General features: G+C 38.1%; 2 pseudogenes; one reads left to right on the top strand and one right to left on the bottom strand.

The window, feature by feature from the left end:
• Positions 1 to 2,688: 2,688 nt before the first annotated feature.
• LOC113580358 lies at positions 2,689 to 6,403 on the bottom strand (annotated as a pseudogene).
• Positions 6,404 to 9,392: 2,989 nt separating this feature from the next.
• LOC118242750 lies at positions 9,393 to 10,780 on the top strand (annotated as a pseudogene).
• The last annotated feature ends 9,183 nt before the right edge of the window (positions 10,781 to 19,963 follow it).

Here is a 19,963-nt window from a genome sequence, read left to right as displayed (position 1 = left end):
TTAGACAGTTGCACCTTAGATAGTTGCACCTTAGACAGTTGCACCTTAGACAGTTGCACCTTAGACAGTTGTACCTTAGACAGTTGCACCTTAGACAGTTGTACCTTAGACAGTTGCACCTTAGACAGTTGCACCTTAGACAGTTGCACCTTAGACAGTTGTACCTTAGACAGTTGCACCTTAGACAGTTGCACCTTAGACAGTTGCACCTTAGACAGTTGTACCTTAGACAGTTGCACCTTAGACAGTTGCACCTTAGACAGTTGCACCTTAGACAGTTGCACCTTAGACAGTTGTACCTTAGACAGTTGCACCTTAGACAGTTGCACCTTAGACAGTTGCACCTTAGACAGTTGTACCTTAGACAGTTGTACCTTAGACAGTTGCACCTTAGACAGTTGCACCTTAGACAGTTGCACCTTAGACAGTTGCACCTTAGACAGTTGTACCTTAGACAGTTGTACCTTAGACAGTTGCACCTTAGACAGTTGCACCTTAGACAGTTGTACCTTAGACAGTTGCACCTTAGACAGTTGCACCTTAGACAGTTGCACCTTAGACAGTTGTACCTTAGACAGTTGCACCTTAGACAGTTGCACCTTAGACAGTTGCACCTTAGACAGTTGTACCTTAGACAGTTGTACCTTAGACAGTTGCACCTTAGACAGTTGCACCTTAGACAGTTGTACCTTAGACAGTTGTACCTTAGACAGCTGTACCTTAGACAGTTGTACCTTAGACAGGGGACATATTGTTTTCCTTTTCAGTTGCACAATAGCTAATTCATAGTTCTGCATTCGACAATCCCAAACTTTGAAAAAATGTGATAGCAATATCAGGTTAGAGTTAAGAACTGTTGGAATGGCAATTCAGAAAATAAGAGAACTATATACATGCATAGTGCACCTCTCAAAGCACAATACACTATAATATAAATGATTATATATGCTATCTTTAATCAGTATTTTGGTTTTCTCCAACATAAAATTGCATAAGGCGAGTGATATGCAACTCTTAGTAAACTGGAATATCTTGGTCTGAAATGAGTAAAGATTAATATAAAATAATAACAAAAATAAATATTAAATAACTAAGACACCCATTTGTGGGTGAGGTACTGCAGCACCACGTATGAGGCAACAACATTAGCAGGAGGCATGTGTGTGCCAGGAGCTGAAAAATATATGCAGTGTTCATGAACGTGTAAGCTATGTAGATCTGTTGTCCCTCAATGGGAAGAAGAATCTTTGCAGAAGCTGTATTTCACTTCAAGAGAAATATAATTAAGAACATTTTTAGTTATTTACAGAACAGCATTGTTACTCATCAACATAGATTGAATTAATAAGGTAAACTCATTGATGAGTTTTTTTTTTTCTGTAACACTCCTGGTGCCATTCCAAACTCACATGTGTTAAAGTGTCACAAGTTTTATAGTTTAGTTTGATTTTGGATATTTTAAGGTTAACAGGGGGCCTTGTGAAGTAAATAAAATAAACAAACAAATAAATAAATAAACAAATAATGTTTCATTTATTATGATATGAAAAGAACCTGACCTGCTGCATTCACTTATCAAGATTACACATCGATGCAAAACACCACTCCTACACGGCATCCCAACAGAACTGTGGGGGTTTTAGTTCCCCCTTGTGGAGGGTATTCATCCTTCTAAAATTAGGTTCATGAGGTGTTTCACATATAAATTATTACTTTAAATGATATTTTGTTTGATTTTTTTTTAAATGATTTTTATTATTAGGTACACCTGCTAAACTGCTCCAGTGAGCAGTAATTCTCTGAGCAAAAATGCCTTGTTGATGCCAGAGGTCAGAAGAAAATAGCCAATCTGGTTCATGCTGATTGAAAGGCAACACAAACTCAAATAACCTCTCATTACAACCAAGGTATGCAGAAGACCATCTCTGGATGTACATCACATCAAACCTTGATACAGATGGGTTACAGCAGCAGAAGACCATACCAGTCTGATGAGTCTCGATTTCCGCTGCGACATTCAGATTGTAGGGTCAGAATTTGTCATAAAAGTATGGACTCATCCTGCTTTGTATCAAAGGTTCAGGGTGGTGGTGGAGGTGTAATGGTGCGGAGGATATTTTTTGGCACACTTTGGGCCCCATAATAGCAACTGAGCATCATTTAAATGCCAGAGTCATGTTGCTGACCATTTCCATCTCTTTATGACCAGTGTGCCTATCTTCTGATGGTTACTTCAAGCATTAATAAATGTTCGTCCCTGTCGAGGAAGTCTGTGCGTCCTGCCTCGCGCCCTGCGGCACTCTGGCCACCACACATTACAGGCACAAACATTCAGCATAATAGTGACGTATGAAACAGAAGTCATTTGATTTTTAGTTTCTATAGCATTTCTATAACAGGTCAAAAGATTTTGTGTAAACAAATAATAATACATGTAGACAGACATAATCATCAGAAAAAGTAGAAAATGACTAAAGACACCTCCTGCCCCCCAAAAAAGAGATAACAACCAAAGTGCTGTAATCCCCTTTTAAAGGTCATTTGGATAAGAAACATAGAAAACCAAAGCAATCCTGTGTGTGTCAAATAATGTACTGTGCAATGTACCACTGCTCTATGATGCAAGATTAAATCAGTTACCAGAAAATCAACACTGCTCACAAGTCTTCTAAGTCTCAAGAGTCACTCTCAGTTTCTGCCAGAAAACTTGTATGTCCTCTCCTGGTTTTGGGCACTTAAGGTAAGTCTTATTTTTTTATTAACACCCCCTTCCGACGTTCTTCGGGTTTCTAGAGCAACTCTCAGTTCCTTCCAGAAGACCTGAGTGTCTTTACCTGGTTTGGGCCAACTGAGTTATGTTTGTTTTTTAATTACACTCCTCATCCTGTAATATGGAGACAGCTGATGGGCTGGAATGTCCTCCAGGAAAACCAGGATAAGAACATCTGTCTTCTCATTGAAGTGTCTGAAACTGGTCACCTGGATCTCTCTGGAACACCACTCACTCCGCAGGTAGTGACGACTGATTACACAGACGGCCTTATGACTGTTGTAGATTCCATCTACAATATTATCTATGATGGGTTTTCCTGGCTGGAAGTCCCTGTGATGCAGGCACAGCCTCCAGCCCTGCTATCCCTACAGTACAGGTAACAGCTCGTTGAGAATCCACAGTTCATCATGGGTGTGGTAGGAAATGAAAGCGTCATGGTGGAAACCATTAGGCCTTTGCTTTCTGTGCTGCTTGCTGTCATAGAGGAAAACCAGGAAAAGATAGTAAGCATAGACAACCTGCCGTGTCAAGTGATCAAAAAAAGCACTGAGCAGGTAGTGCAAATGAAACAACAAAATCCCACATACATTGCAGGAGTTCAGATCAAAATCCCAAAGTTTACTTCCTCGGACAGTCGATGGGCAAGTGCACTTGAAGTAGGTCAGCATTTAAAACTTGCAAATTTTTGTTATGTATTGTCCAGTTAATGAACCACACATTGGTGCAGTCACATGAGAAACATTTTGTTCAAGATCGAGATATATCCATTTTTAAAGCAAGTCAATTACAGTCTTGTTGATGACTGCTAATCACGTTTTGTCTTAAAAACAAAAAATATAAATCAGTAAGGTTTACCAGCACTACAAAGTCCAATGATTGTAGCCTAGTTTTGATCATGACAAGTCTGTAGAGTTTTTTAACTGGCAAAAATGTTTCTGGAGAAAGTGACGACAGTTAATTTTTACTGAGGTCAAGATATCTCAGGCTAGGGGTGTAGGTAAAGGTACAAGGATGTAGAGAGTTTATATTCAATCTACCAGCAAATAATACATTTAAACCCTTGAGTCCCTCCAGGAAGTTTACAGGAATATTCCCAATCCCTTGACTATGAATGGCTAGACTTTCTAATGATGTTAATGATGCAAAGGTTGGCTCATCAAGACTCTTCTGGGATGAGTAAGATATGTAATTGTTACTTAATAAAAGATGCTGTAACTTTAGAAGTTTTGAGAAAATAGGTGCCTTACTGAAGTCTGGGTAATCTTGTTAGACTGCAAGTCAAGTTCAATCAAACTTAATAATCCTTCAAATGCATGTGCTTCAATATGTTGTATCTTGTTAGATTGTGGTTAGATTGTGTTGAATGCAATATTCAATTCGTGCAAAGCCACCTAACTCCTGGATACCCCCTCTTCTATGTCCTGGAGTATATTAGATAAAATATTTAGATTTGTAAGAGAGGATAAATGCACCAAATCATTCCCCTTTATCTTTGATATCTTGTTGTAGGAAATATCCAAGACTCTTAATTGCCCTCTTGGTACAAATGACCATCAAATGTGCTGGATTTGTTGGAGAACCCCTTATGTTACAGTTTTCCACAAAGAAGGCAGTGATCATAGCAACTTGTATGTGGCAGTAAAGCAGAATGAACAAAGAGGAACAATGCTTTAAGAAGAAATGTTGGCATGTGAATGACCTGTTTCTGATACATACAAATTAACTTGACATGTAGAGTTTTATCTTCTTTGAAAGTCAAAATTCTTTCTATCAGAATTTCTTCACCAGATTGCAAATCAGAAAAATGTAACATCAGTGACACTGAATTTGAGGCTATAGCTTGTTTCTTCTCATTCCATGGGCATGTCTGATAAATTTTAATTATGTTGTTTATGCTATTTAAATAACATATTTTATTATTTAAAAAAAAAAGAAACCAGTCATTTACATTGCAAGAAATGAACAAGTAGTTATTAGGGAAGACAGAGAGGGACAGTTCATATGTGTATATATTATATATTAACTGTGAATGTCAAAAACATTTTACTACTATGTAATTCAATTTAAACATTTAAACAGAGCAAATATTTTAAAGAGATGCATTCACAGATGTTAATAAAACTACCCTACCTTTAATTAATGTTGATTCCATGCTGTAACAAGTCCAACTCTCTTACCACAAATGAAGGCAACAAGTGTGATTCACTTCCTGTTTATATACATGACCTTAGTGAATTGTGGCATCTCTTGTGGTTGAAAGCAATGAAAGTAAACCAAAGATCATACTATTGATACTCCTTTTATATCCCACTAAGGATGTTACTCCATGTAATCTACATTTCAGATATTAAGCAGCCTTCATTATATTAATTTAAGGGAAAAAAAAAATATGTAAAATGAGAGAGCATTCAGTTTTCAGGTTTTCTAAAATTATTTTACTAAATTTTATCTCTTAGTGTAACTGTGAGCAGTAAGGAGGCGGACACGTGCAGAGAAGAGTGAGATTTATTAGGGGCATATCCAGAGTCCGAGACATAGTCACAGTCCAGGGTCAGTTTACCTGTTTGGTAGAGGAGGGATAATCACCTGGAGCTGTTTTTCAGAGATTGAGTTAGGTCCCTCAGTTCCAGTGAAGGCTAATGTTAATGCTACAGCATGAAAATACATTATGGGGGAAGTATGAAAGTCTGCTCCAGCATGAATCTGGCCCTGTACACAAAGCAAGGTCCATAAAGTCAGGGCTAGATGGGTATGGGGTGGAGTAACTCCAGTTTCCTGTACAGAGCCCTGACCGCCACCTCACTAAATAGCAAATAAATGTCAGGTCTAAATGTCCTTCCATCCAGTACAAGGTTTCGATGGAGAATGGAGGGTATAGAAAACAGCATATGTGGTGAATAAGACAGCACAGAAAGAGCAAGCACTGTAGAAACTGGTTTTCATTTCTAGAAAAGAAGGTACAGGAGCAAAACCTTCTTATTACAGAACATTATTATTATTCTCTTATTTTAAAAAATTTTAAAAAAGAAATTGTTATACAAAATTTAGAGTTTTTTCTGTAATAATCCTATTGCAGTTCCAAACTCAGAAATGACAGGCTATTCAGGAAGTACATTCATCTCTTTTGCAAATTAAGATCTATAAAAGGCATCACTGACACTTCTAGTGGAAAACCACAGACTATTCTCAAACATTACAGAACTGGACCTTTCAACCAGCCGCAGCTACCCCATCTGTTATTGGTCTATGATGATATCAGTAAACTGTATTTACTTGGCTGTCATGCATTTGGAGAAAAAAAGCAAACAAACAAAAACATCTCATGGTCTATATTTTCTCAGTAAATTAACTTGGAAGCCATCAGGGTTATAGGACCTTGATCATTTGGTAGCCAACACCTTTAATAGTAACGTTCCGAGAACAGCCATCTCATGTGAGTTTGATGAGAGAAAGTACCGGAGAGCCATTAAGTTCACTGTGTAAGCACAAGTTAAGTTCACACTGTAAGCACACACAATGATCACGCACAGTCAAACCTCATGGAGCTGGTTAGAATGTAGCTGTTGCTGATGAATGCATAGCAACATTTACTGACATGGGCTGAGAAACAGAGAAGGTGGTGGCATCCATGCCCCTTAAACACTACATGAAGGCAGTATGGTCAGTGCTTAAGGTACTTGCCTTGTAATCTAAAGGTTGCTGGTTCCAAGTTGCCACTGTTGGGCCCCTGATCAAGGCCCTTAATCCGCAATGGCTCAAGTTGTACTCAGTCGTAATTGTAAATCGCTTTGGATTTTAAAAAAAGCTAAATGGTGTAAAGCGGGCAGACACATATGTCCCTTAAACACTACACGAAGGCAGCATGTACATCCCTTTAGCCATGCAGCCAATGGCACATCTACAACCACAGTAGGTACAAACCAGGCTGAAGGTTTTGTTCACTCAGTGGCTCATGAAACAGCTGAGCTGTGTTCCTATTTTTCCTCCAGTGTTATTGGTAACCAGGTGCCAGCCCCTGTATTTTTGCATGACTTTTATCCTAGCATATTTTCTGCAAAAGGATTACGTAAGACAAAAACATAGATCGGCATAGTTGCAATTTTGTTCTTTTCATCCCTTGGGCATATATTTCTATTTATTGTGATAGTTTTCTGTATTTCTGCAGTGTAATCCATATGATTTGTTTGTGGTGGTAGTTTGTGGGGAGTAAGGTAAAGTTTCTTGGAGCTGTGAGCAGGTTTAATACAGCTCCATCTTATGATCTTCTATACATACTAGGTAAAGTTCTGTTTATTTCCAGGTAAAAGTCTTAGCATGTATTCTAGTTAATACCAACTGCTCATTATATTTTACGTAATTCTGTTTATATTTTGTTTATCTGAGCCTCTTTTATCTAAAAAAATATTTCTAATATTTCCTCTATACAAATTGTTAATAAAGTTTTGATACTAGCTTACATTTGTGTTTAATGACAGCCAGGACTGGGTAATCACAAGCCTGAGTAAAAGTCTGTGTTCCCCCACTTTGGTAGAACAGGAGTAGCTTGGATGGATGGATTGCAATTGCACCCCCACCCCACCCCCCAAAAAATGTCAGCTGCAGTTACTTTTGGTAGTTTTCTTACAATATGATAGGTGATCAGTCAGACTAAGTTATCCTTAATTAAAATGTTTGGTCTTTGTTACTGAGAAACTAGAAAGTTAATTAATTCCTCATTCCTCTTTGGCTAAAGAGCACCTTTTCCAGAGACTCACTTTCAGCAGAACAGAGAAGAATGCATTTGCTCTTTGTTTACACGAGTTCTTTATATGTTCATCATTATCAACATATAAAGATCATTTGTTAACATCATACAATGAAATACCATTACTGAAATATATCCCACAAATATATTGACGTGAAGTCAGATCTGGAGTGTGATCTATAATGTTGATAAACTATAAGAGGAAAATTCAGTATTATAAATGTAACCAATAGCATAGTTAAACTTAAAGTATAAGGGACATTTCTTTTCATTAGTTATTGTAGACACTTGTTAGGTTGAGCAGATTGTATTTTCAACCATTGCGTTGCTTGTGGAGGCAAATACATTTGACCACATGAGAGGACACATCTCAGCCAGGTTTAAACAAGCATTTCAGTACAACACTGCAACACCTCTACTGTAGGCCATTTCTTTTGTACTACATGTAGAAGAACATGTGCACCTTTGGTCACCTAGGCAGACTAGGATTGTGAGAGGAGAATGCCAGCCAAAAAAATGAGTTTTATTTTTGTAATCTAGTATTAATCTGTGTAATCTAGTAGGTGCTCTCACATAGATGATATTACACCAGTAGGAAAAAGGAGCTTGGTCTCTCCCACACAGTGACAGCTTGGCCAATTACATTTTCATTACAAAATTACTTAGGAGTATTTGATCAGGTTCTATTATTGCCTATTATCTGTTAAAAGAATATGTGTATTGTGACGGTGCCACCCCCGAGCAGCCTGGCAACAACAGCGTGGCTTTTGTTTATGATCTGCCTTATTTCCACATGTTGTGTTTTGGTTTTGTGCCATGGCCCACACAGGTAACGTGTGTTTATGTCAAATGTGCTGCACCACCTATGTTCATTTTCCTTTCCTTTAAAACCCCTGTTCGTTTTAAATGTTTGGTTGGTTATTGATGTTACTTCAGGTTTGTTTTGCTTTCGTTTGTGCAGTTATTTCGAGTTTTCCTTTGTTCCATTAAATCGTTAGTTTAAAACTCTTTTTTGTAAGTTCTTCTCCTGCTACATCTATAAAGAAATGTATGGCAGAAAGAAAATTGTTTGAAATTATTCACCAGGTCACTAAGTATTTGTAAGTACAGAGTAAGTAAAAAATAGTTAAAAAGACAAAGATGTGATCATAATGGCACCATGGAAAATTCCTCCAGGCTTCTTTATTTGACTTGGGGTTTAGGTTCTTTTCTCTGTCCTTCCAGACAGCATCAGTTATCTTGAGGGTGCACCTCTGTTCTGCTCTTTTCTTGTGGTTGTAACTGTCTTGTTTTTTTTTTGGGGGGGGGGGGGGGGGTTGCATCAATTTTTGCTCAATGTTTTACTGCATTTGCGTCTGTTATAAAGAGTTTTATATGAAAATATACATTTGCTGCCCATATAAATACCTATACATAGCCCCATGCCTTTGAACTACTGTTTCTATATATTAAGGTCATGCTTCTTCTTCTGTCTCTACATCAGTACTGAAGACGATGCTCTCCAAGTTCACCTACCACTGTCACATCAACTGTGATTAGCTGGATATACAAGACTGTACATAATGTGAGGATCTGGTTTAATCCCAAACTTTTTTCCATCTGAAATCATGCAAGCTACATGTTTTCCACTAGCATTCTGTATGCACCTGCCATTAGTATTGTCCTGCATCCTGTATGTTCCTCCTACTAGTGGGTTTTTTTGTGCCTAATTGTAAAATCAAAGGATCTCAAAAATATCCTTCAAATTTGAAGGCATTATGCAATAAGTGGGAACTTGCTGTTGTACCACAGAAGGCGCCAGAAAACACAAGAGTCCTTGATCTTTCTTAAAATCACTTAAGAAATGTAACCAAAAAAGAATTTAATACATCTGACTGAGCTTGAACACCTGAATATGTCTCACAGCTTCATCCAGGATGTAGAGGAGGGGACTTTTGGGAATTTGCAAGCCTTGCAGGAGTTGAATCTTGCCCACAACAGGCTCTATACCATCTCAGAAGAGCTCTTCCAAAATCTGGTCAGCCTTACTGTGCTATGACTGGATGAAAATCAAATTGAGAATATCTCCATCTCTGCCTTTGCGCTCTTATTAGTTTAGAAGTGTTGAGTTTAACAGGTAATTGTTCATCTAATATCTCTAAAGCTCAACCAATCTTTAAATTACTCAACCTTCAGGAGCTGTACATTGGAAAAAACAGATTTGTTTCCTTTCAGAGTTGGCAGGTATCAAATATATCTTTACAACTGAAAGCCCTGGACCTATCTCAAAATCTTTTGGAGGTATTCAGGATCACAGCAGATATTTTTCCTCTTCTTGAGTCATTAGATTTGTCTTTCACTAATGGAAATATGAATTGGTATGTGCAGGACAAAAAATACCTGGGAAATATCACTACGCTTAATTTAAATGGGATGCAAAGGAGCCCCCAGGATATTCAATCATTGCTGGAAACCTTTAACACTTCATTGACTAACCTAAGACTGTACCAGTTCAAAGAGGAAACTGTTAAACCACTAGTAACTGCTGCTTGCCTAATTAAGACACTTAGAGCAATACATTTAATATCCAACAACCTGAGATCCATATTAAAGGCAAAACTAATATACTGCACAGATGTAGTAATACTTGAATTGACTGAGAATAGTCTCAGCAACATAACACATTTGGCATTTAGGTCAATGAGTAAACGTAATATGCTGTATCTCTCCAACAACAAACTGAATAGTGTTCCGACTGGATACCTTTCCACTTTAAAGATCCTAGACCTAAGTTACAACAATATAAATAGTTTAACACACTCAGATTTTAACAACCTGATAGAGTTAGAAACATTAAATACTTATGGAAATGTCTTCTATGGAAAATGATGCTTTTATAAAACCTTAGGAAATTAAGGTCCCTGCGCATTGACTCAGGCAGACTATTTTCTGTAACAAATAGTTTTAGAACTTGTCTTGAGGAACTAAATGTTTTGAATTTAGCACAAAACAAGCTGAATTTCATCCATAAAGGAGATTTTGGGAATTTACAAAACCTTAAGAACCTTACGAAACCTTTGATGTCCTCTACTGGTCTGCAGTCAATGGACTTTCTCATGTAAGCAAACCTCACTCAAATCCAAATCTTGCAGGTCAGCAAGAACCCCATTGTGGATAATATCGTAGATGGGATTTATAGCAGTCTCAAAACCATCTGTGTAATCAGTTGCCATTACCTGGAGAGTGAGTGGTGTTCCAGAGAGCTCCAGGTGGCCAGTTTCTGACTCTTTGATGAGAAGAAAGATGTTCTTATCCTGGTTTTCCTGGAGAATATTCCAACACATCAGCTGTCTCCATACTACAGAATGAGAAGATTAATTAAGAAATGAACCTACCTTAGTCGGCCCAAACCAGAACAGGACAGACGCATCTTCTGGCAGAAACTGAGAGTCGCTCTGGAGACCAGTGGGAATTCTGAAGAGGAGAGTCTTATTCTTTCTGCGATAGGAAGGATATGAGAGAACCTAAGTTCATCAGACCATCTATGACTTTTTATATTAGGTGTTGGGAAAGATGAGGCAATTTCTAAACATTTTATTTTCTTTACATGGATCTTCTTTACATGGAGATGGGGAGCGTTTTTGCAAGCTGAAGTGATAGCCCTAGACCGCAATATCTGTCCTTTTGTTATTCCATTAGGAAGAAATTCCATTAATTTGTGTGTGCAAAAGCGCTGCCTAAAAAATCGTGTGGACTTATGAATTAGGTATGCATAATGCATTTTGTCCTGCCTCGTTGTTACGTTCTTGGGCTTTTCCTTTTTAGTTGTTCTTCGTGCTGTAGCATTAGAATTTGTTTTTCATGTTATCCACACGAGGGCGCACCAAGGACCAACGAGTTGTAGAGATGACGTCCTCACAGCAATGGACGACCTGATTGGCTAAAAGGAAAAACTAACCTCCTGTTAAAAATCTGTGTCGTGAATATCTAGGCCGGGGTGTCTTGTTCAGTAGACCCCTTGCATGTCACGGTAGACAATGCTGTAAAGCTCTGTGTTGGTACAGTTATTGCCTGTGGTAGACTCTTTTTGAGATGGTGTGTCAAAGTTGACTTTTCCTTTTTTTTCTGTCCCAGGTTCTTTAGAATAGGGCCTTATAGAGACAGCTAGGTTCTTAGAGCCTTTGAGATGTACTCGATCTTTAGAGGCTTTATGTAAAAAAGCCTCGAGTAGTTACATGAAATGCTTCTCTATTAGCAGTAGTGAGTTGTTACAGCCTGTGTCAAAAAGGACCACTGAGAGTCACTTACTGATAACTGATTGCCTGAAATATTGAAATATTCTTTTCTTATTGTTTTGGGTCGTAGGGATAGGTGCTGTGTTCTTTTTGCTTTGTTGTATTTCTGTTTTTGTGATAAGGAGTTGAGGGAAGAGTGAATGTATTTTATTTTCTTTTGTTTTAGGGAAGAATGATTGAATCAATTCTATATTTGTTTTGTTTGTTGTGTTGGCATAAAGCCCACCCTGAAGGCCCTTTTGTGGACCTAGATTTGGAGCCCTTGAAAAATACAGGTAATAAGGTCGTAACACTGGTCTTCTTACGGCATTTCTTCAAAGTTAGTATCCTGGGATATTGAGTGCTACACTGTTGTAAATGTAAATCAATTAATGTGCAACTACCCATCAAAACGTAGAGTTAATCAGCTCATGGAGCATGATCTAGAGTCATTGTTTACTTGCTTATTACAAATGATGTTTAGTGAGGTGACAGGGATTCATATGCAGGGAAGGAGAGTACAAAAGGTAAAAGGTCAAAAGTAAAAGTCAGGAGACAAAAACAAGAGTAAAATGCAGGTGGCCAGTTTCAGACTCTTCGATGAGAAAAAAAGATGTTCTTATCCTGGTTTTCCTAGAGGACATTCCAACACATCAGCTGTCTCCATATTACAGGATGAGAAGTCTATTAAAAAAGAAGACCTACCTAAATTGGCCCAAACCAGGAGACGACACACAAGTTTTTTGGCAGAAGATGAGAGTGGTTTTGGATGTTCAGATGGCACATTCTCCTTATCTAAAGGGATAATTGCAGACAGTGCTAATGTGGATATTAGTAAGGGAAACTTACCAACAAATTTGACACCCAGAGTTTCTAATAATGTCCACAAGATTCACAGTTAAGTTCCTGGGAGCATGATTTATTTTTTGTGGACCAGAAACTCCAGCTCTTCTTCATTGTTGAATGAGAAAGTATATGACTGCTATCTGGTGGTATTACTTTCTGGCTTTGCCATGATTCATTAATATCTAACATTAGTGTGCTTTAGACTTTGAGAAATTTACTTGTGGCCAGGTGATTAAAACCTTTCCAGTATTCATTTTACAGTTTATCTGTGTTCCATGTTCCAAGATAGATCATTGTCATTTGCTTTTAGGTTGAACTTGATGGACCAAAACCCAACTAGGTTTTGTTTGGTCTTTTTAAAAATATTTTTTGTTCATTTCTCAAAAAAGACCTCTGGCTTCCTAGATATTCACCTCATTCTAAAAATCTCCACAATGCTTAAAAATGGTCTTTTTAGGATGCGCTAACATCAAAGCATGAAACTTTACAGAGAATTAGTGGAAAGTATAGTATTAAATTGTTGATGATATACTTCCATGTAGCTGTTGTCCATATTGTTGTTATTTGTTTTTGCTTTAATTTACTTTAAAAATGCTGTTTTTTTCTCTTCTGTTGTAGTGTATTCTTGATCACTTGAATTGTATTGAATTATATCAATCCATCTACTTTCAGTTTTTAACAGTACAGACTTTAGCTACTTTATAGTAGTATCACTAGACTGTGATCAATAGGCAGTCGATTATAAATTGTAACTACAATTTTGGAACCTCTATTGTGCTGCAAGGTCATCTGATTGACTGTCCTGCAGCTGATCGTCTGTCCTGCAGCCTTGTAACCTGTATTTTTATCAACATTTGCTTGCCTGTACAGCGACTTTATACCAACACTTAAGAATACACAATGCTGAGGGATAAAGTGCATGAGACTCCTATTGGGTGCACTTTCTACGGAAGATTGTGTAGTCAGTGATTTACTAAAAACAATATATTTTTAAGGTTAAGGTTTTTTTATTGATACACATAATTGTACTTTATTTCTTTCTTATTCCTGTAAATCCATTATGCTTCACACAGAACAAATTCCTAATCATATTCTTTATATACATTTTTGTAAATGTTCCCATATACTGCATTTGCATAGACAAAATATTCATACAGCACAAGGCTTGATGTCATAAAAGAGTCTGATCGAAACAAGGCACATGTGCACAGTATGAGACATGTAACCACCAATCATCTAACTTCTGAGTACAACTGTGTCACCAAAAATGTAGGACTGTTAAATGTAGGTAAGCTATTGAGTGGGGACACAATATTAAGCTATACTGTAAAGAAAAGTATTTATTAATATTGATGGGTACTTTGGCCAGATGACTGAACTAACAATTTTTTATACACTGTACAAGATCTTTAAAAATGTGTTACCAATACACAAACAAAGAAAAAGTCTCCATTAAATTGATAAGGAGGCTACCGCATATTCCATGCACTATATTCTCTGTAATAGACTTGCCTTTCTGTAAATTTATACTGTGCTAACATAATCTCCAATCCTCTCCTTCTAATAGCTGGAGTGTCAGCTTCGCCTACAGTTTATTATAACTGTAGATGGAAGTGAAAGTAAGCAGACCTTCCTTCTGTTACTTGCAGAAAAAAAGAAAATACATGAAAAGGTAACACAGACAGACAGCATGCAACACGAAAACCTGCAGGGAGTGGTAAGAGCACAGACTAAAGTAATGGTAAAAAATAGAACAATCCCACATCCGCAATGCATAGTTCAGTATCAACGTGTAGCTGCGTTCAGACTGACACTCATTCTTAACCTCATGACCTGGCCTTCATGCATCACTGACCAATCATCTCCTTCTAAGTCAATTTAAAATAGCTTTGACATAAATAATATCAGTGATGGTAGTGGTAGCTCAGTGGTTAAAGTAATTGAGCTATAACCAGAAGGTTGCTGGTTCAGGTCCCTAAGAAAGGCCCTTAACGCTCAATTTGTACTCAATTGTAAGTCACTTTGAATAAATGCGTCGGCTAAATGACAGCTGTGGCATTTTTCCCAACAGCAATGTTTCTATTTCTGTGAAGATGAGATTATAACATCAGGGTTGGCAGGGTTACCTTAAATATGTATTCCATTACAGATTACTGATTACCTATTAAACATGTGGGCCCGTCTGTTACCTAATCCAAAGAGTTACTATGTTAAAGTAATATATGCTGACTACTGTCCGTTACTTTTGGATTACTTTTAACCCCTTAATTTAAAGTTTTGGAACACAGCCACTATGACTACCAGCGAGCTCCCACAAGATCACGTGTTTTCTCAGACTCCTGAACAACTCAGAAGATGTGTAAAAGGTGTTCATATAAACATCTTCTCCCTTCTCCATCGGTCCAGCATTACTGAGAAGGCCCTTTGTTGCAATCCCTACATTCCAGTCAAGTCGGTCGGTTCCAGCAGTTTAAACATCCCAGATAGGTACAGAATGTTTTAGCAACTGTGAGAACAAACTTCTTCGTACCGAACCTGTAGGTTGGCACTTTGCTGGATTGTACTGATTAAAAGCACTCTTCGGCGATAGAGGGTCAACCGTCTACTTTAAAATTTTGCAATTAGCATTTGCGTAGCACTCAGTCCGTTTGGTGACGTACCTTTAAAGGCAGACAGTCATCACCGTACTGTGACTAGAATGTGTGCAGGAGCTTTATCATCTCATAACAATTGCGGGACGTGAGAAAAAAGATCGACGTGAATGACTTAAAAAAAAAAACTCTTTTAAAACCATAAATGTGATATATCGTCAACTAAACACAAAATAATTATTTATCCATATAATTTTTACACATCATTAAGTGATATGACACAGTCATATAAAGTCATACGAATTAGTTATAAACTAATATAAATAATAAAAGACCCCAAACGCACCAATGGTAAGAATGCAAAGCATGATACGTATTTTAAACCATAAATAGGTTTCGATACACTCGATGATTATGATGCAGCCATTGCGGTGCGACAACAATGAAGGGAACCGTTCACTCGACTAGAACCATTTAAAAGGGACCATGTGATCCTTAACAAAGTGTAATATAACCCTCACCATATTTTTAAACGTACCACTAATCTTTTTTTCTAGCTTTAACGGATATACACTTCCTTTTTTTTGTATCTTGATTGTGTAACTCGGTTTTTATGACGAAACTCTGTCTTAGTCCACCATTACAGCGCTAGTTATACACCCAGTTTTATCTGGCGTGAAGTGCATTGTAATAGCCTAATTGTTCACCAGATGGCAGCACATACAAAAGGACAAAGATACTCAATCTCATTTTTCAGCATTTGGCAGGCTTATAATAATAATAATAATAATAATAATAATAATAATAATAATAATAATAATAATAATAATAATAATAATATTATTATTATTATTATTATTATTATTATTATTTACATTTATATAGCACCTTTCTCAAACTCAGGGTCGCTTTAGAGTATCCAGTCAATCTAACCTTAAGGTTTTTGGAATGTGGGAGGAAACCAGAGACCCCGGAAGAATCCCACACAGACAGCACATAGAAACTCCATCCAGATAGGGACTCAAACCCAACACTGAGAGGCAAACGTGCTAACCACCAAGCCATTTACACTGCTCAAAAAAATAAGGGAACACTTGATCATCACAGTATAACACCAAGTCAGTTAAACTTCAGGGATAGCAATCTGTTTAGTTAGGAAGCATAAACAATTGTGAATTAATTTCATCTGCTTTGGTGCAAATTAAAGTGACAACAGGTGCACTAGATAAGTAATAGCTAGACAACCTCCCAAAAGGGAATGGGTTTGTATATGGTGGCCACAGACAGTAGCTCTCTCCTTATTCTTCCTGACTGATTCTTGTCTATAGTAGTGTAGTTTTGTGTTTGGTAGCATGAGGTACCTACAGCCCATTCAGATTGCGCAGGAAGTCCAGCTCCTCCAGGATGGCACATCCATATGTGTTGTTGCCAGAGCCAGAGTTCTACTGTCAGAGCTTTATAAATTGAGCTCCAGTGTGTTACCGGTGTGCATGTTTCTGACCAAACTTACAAAGCCCAACAACATGCAGCTTGATTGGCATCACCAGAGAACACCAGAATGGGCAGGTCCAGCCCCGGCACACCGTCCTCTTCACAGATGTGTGCCCCATCACACTAAGCATGTGTGATGGGAGTGAAATATTCTCGATATGCCATTGTGAATGTTACACTGCCTGCAACATCATCCAGCATGACTGGTTTGGCATTGGGTCAGTGATGGTCTAGGGAGGCATATCCTGGGAGGGTCGCATACAGACAGGAGTGCATACAGGCACTTGGGGGCCACAATACCGGTTACACTCTGCAATAATCATTGGAACAATGTCAATAGTTTCTGTATACAATGTGCAGTATTTTATTCCTATAAAATGTGCAATATATATATATATATATATATATATATATATATATATATATATATATATATATATATATATATATATATATATATAACTATATTCCTTGTTGTATTTATACTATGTCTTGTCTATGTTGACTAATATGTCTTGTCTCATGCATTTACCTTTATGTATAGTGTATATTTGCACATTGGAGTTTGGAGAAATGCAATCTCGTTCAGCTGTGCACTACTTGTACAGTCTGAATGACAATAAAGCTGACTTTGACATGCATTGGCTACTAATATGTGCTACTGTTATGAAGACACAGGATGGCAATGTACAATCAATGTACATTGTAGTGGTAGCTCAGTGATTAAGGTACTTGCCTTGTAGTTGGAAGGTTTGGGGTTCGAGCCTGACCACTGCCAAGGTGCTCCTGTTGGGCCCCTGAGCAAGACCCTTAACCCTCAATTGCTCAAGTTGTACTCAGTCATAATTGTAAGTTGCTTTGCATAACAGTGTTAGCTAAATGACATAAATATAGATGTATTGGGCATACCTACTGCTAACAAGTTGATAAAATCAAGCACATGGCAATATAATGCAATTTTCATAGACAAACACTGACAGTAGAACAACTCATTCTAAAGAGCTCAGTTACATGACACTGTCATAGGTTTCCACCTTTGCCACTAGTCAGGTTTTGACATTTCTGCCCTGTAAGTGCTATTACTGTGAATTAGAAATGTTTAGGAGCAACAACTCAGCCTCCAAGTGGTGCACCAACCCAATTCACAGAGATGGTCCACAGAGTGCTGACAATCGTAACATGTTAAAATCACAAGCCAGGCCTTCTCTTTCAGCATCAGGGCCTGACCTCACAAATGCTGTTTTAACTGAATGAGCACAAATTCCCAAAGACAACATTTCAAAATGATGTGGAAATACTTCCCAGAAGAGTGAATGCTGTCCTAAGCGCAAGGGCTGGCCAGTGGAGGGGTAACGGCGGGCGTCTCCATATTAAAGTCATATTAATCAATGGTTTTTGAACAGTTTGCACAACAAGCTATTAGAGGTGTGATGGTCATGATTATCAAATCAAATCAAAATGTATTTATATAGTGCTTTTTACAACAGATGTTGTCACAAAGCAGCTTTACAAATGATCAAGTCCAAGCCCCCAGTGAGCAAACCAAGGGCAACAGTGGCAAGGAAAAACTCCCTAGAGCATGAGGAAGAAACCTTGAGAGGAACCAAGACTCAAAGAGGGGGCCCATCCTCCTCTGGCCGACAATGGTCACCACGATAACAATTTTAAGAGAAAAATGAATAAAAAATTAAAAATAATCAATTAATGTCTAGTCCAACTTTATAGATGTTCTAGTCTTGTCCCGATGGTGTGCATGTGTCCGAAACACATCCCGCAAGAGAACGTCCATTAAAGGCAACGGAGAAGTAGTTGGCTAGGGTGGAGGTGTGGTGGGCTACAGCAGGGGGCATCAGGGGGTGGTGGGGGTAGCCATGGAAGCTGAGGCGGGTTGAGTAACATCATGACATCAGGTGTAGGTGTACCTGTAAGAGAGACAATATGATTAGGCATGTCCAGGTATAAGGGTGTGTAAATTAGGGAACTATAATGTGCAAAGATGGACTCTAGCTAGGGCAGGACAGCTAAAATGAAAGAGCCAGAAGGAAACACAGGCATGAGGGCACCCTGGAACATCAGCACGCTGCTACTCTCAGTCAACAATCCTGAGTGACAAAAGAGAGGTGAAGTGACAGCATCATAACATTCCAGTTTACCATAACTTTCAATGCTCATGGACCCCCAGATATACACCTTTACCTAAGATGGGAAGTAGTTTAAAAAATGCCTGACTGTACAGGTAGGTTTTCAGCCAAGCCTTAAATATTGAGACTGTGTCTGAGTCTCGAACATTTACAGGAAGGTTATTCCATAGTGTGGGAGCTTTATAGGAAAAGGCTCTGCCCTCTGCGGTGGATTTTCTTATTCTTGGTATTAGTAAAGACCCTGCACCTTTTTATCTAAGCAGGTGTGGTGGATCGTAATGCACTAAGAGTTCTTTAAGGTACTCTGGGAAAAGACCATTCAGTGCTTTGTAGGTTATTAGAAGTATTTTATAATCAATATGAAATTTTACTGCAAGCCAATTTAAAGTAGCTAAGAAAGGAGTGATGTGATCACATTTTCTAGTTCTAGTAAAAACTCTGGCTGCTGCATTTTGAACTAGCTGGAGCTTGTTTAGGCCCTTTAGGCCAGATAGTAAGGCATTACAGTAGTCCAATCTTGAGGTAATAAATGCATGGACTAGCTTTTCTGCATTATGTGAGGAGAGCATGTTCCTAATCTTTTAAATGTTCCTGAGGTGGAGAAAGGCGGTCCTAGAAATATTATTTACATGAGCTTTGAACGAGAGACTGGGATCCATAATAACTCAAAGATCTTTAACTTTTAGGGAAGATGCGAATGGGAGGCCATTGAGATTCATTAAGTAATGATTATCCATATATCTTTGCCCTTATAGTTTATCCTGTTGGTGTTATAATTATAGACTGTATCTCTTCTGCTGCCATGCACGTTAGCAATCTCTACCATCTTGGTAACTGGTCAGTTACTGACTACAGGACCACTGCTGTATGAAACATCTATGAATGGTGGACCATTCTCAGCACTGCAGTGCCACTGACACAGTAATGGCATGATAGTGAGTGTAGTGCTGGAATGAATTTATCAGGCACAACAGTGTGACTGAGTTTGCACGTCTAAACACCACTCCTGGCCTGAGTGGCATCCAAAAATATCCAGTGAGCAACAATTCTGTGGAGGATAGTAACAAATTGTGCATGAAAAGAGGATATAGTCACCTATGAGATGGTCACAATAAATACATATT

The sequence above is a fragment of the Electrophorus electricus genome, chromosome 16 (assembly GCF_013358815.1).
Source record: "Electrophorus electricus isolate fEleEle1 chromosome 16, fEleEle1.pri, whole genome shotgun sequence".
In the NCBI taxonomy this organism is placed as follows: Eukaryota; Metazoa; Chordata; class Actinopteri; order Gymnotiformes; family Gymnotidae; genus Electrophorus; species Electrophorus electricus.
This window is presented reverse-complemented; position numbering and strand designations above follow the sequence as displayed.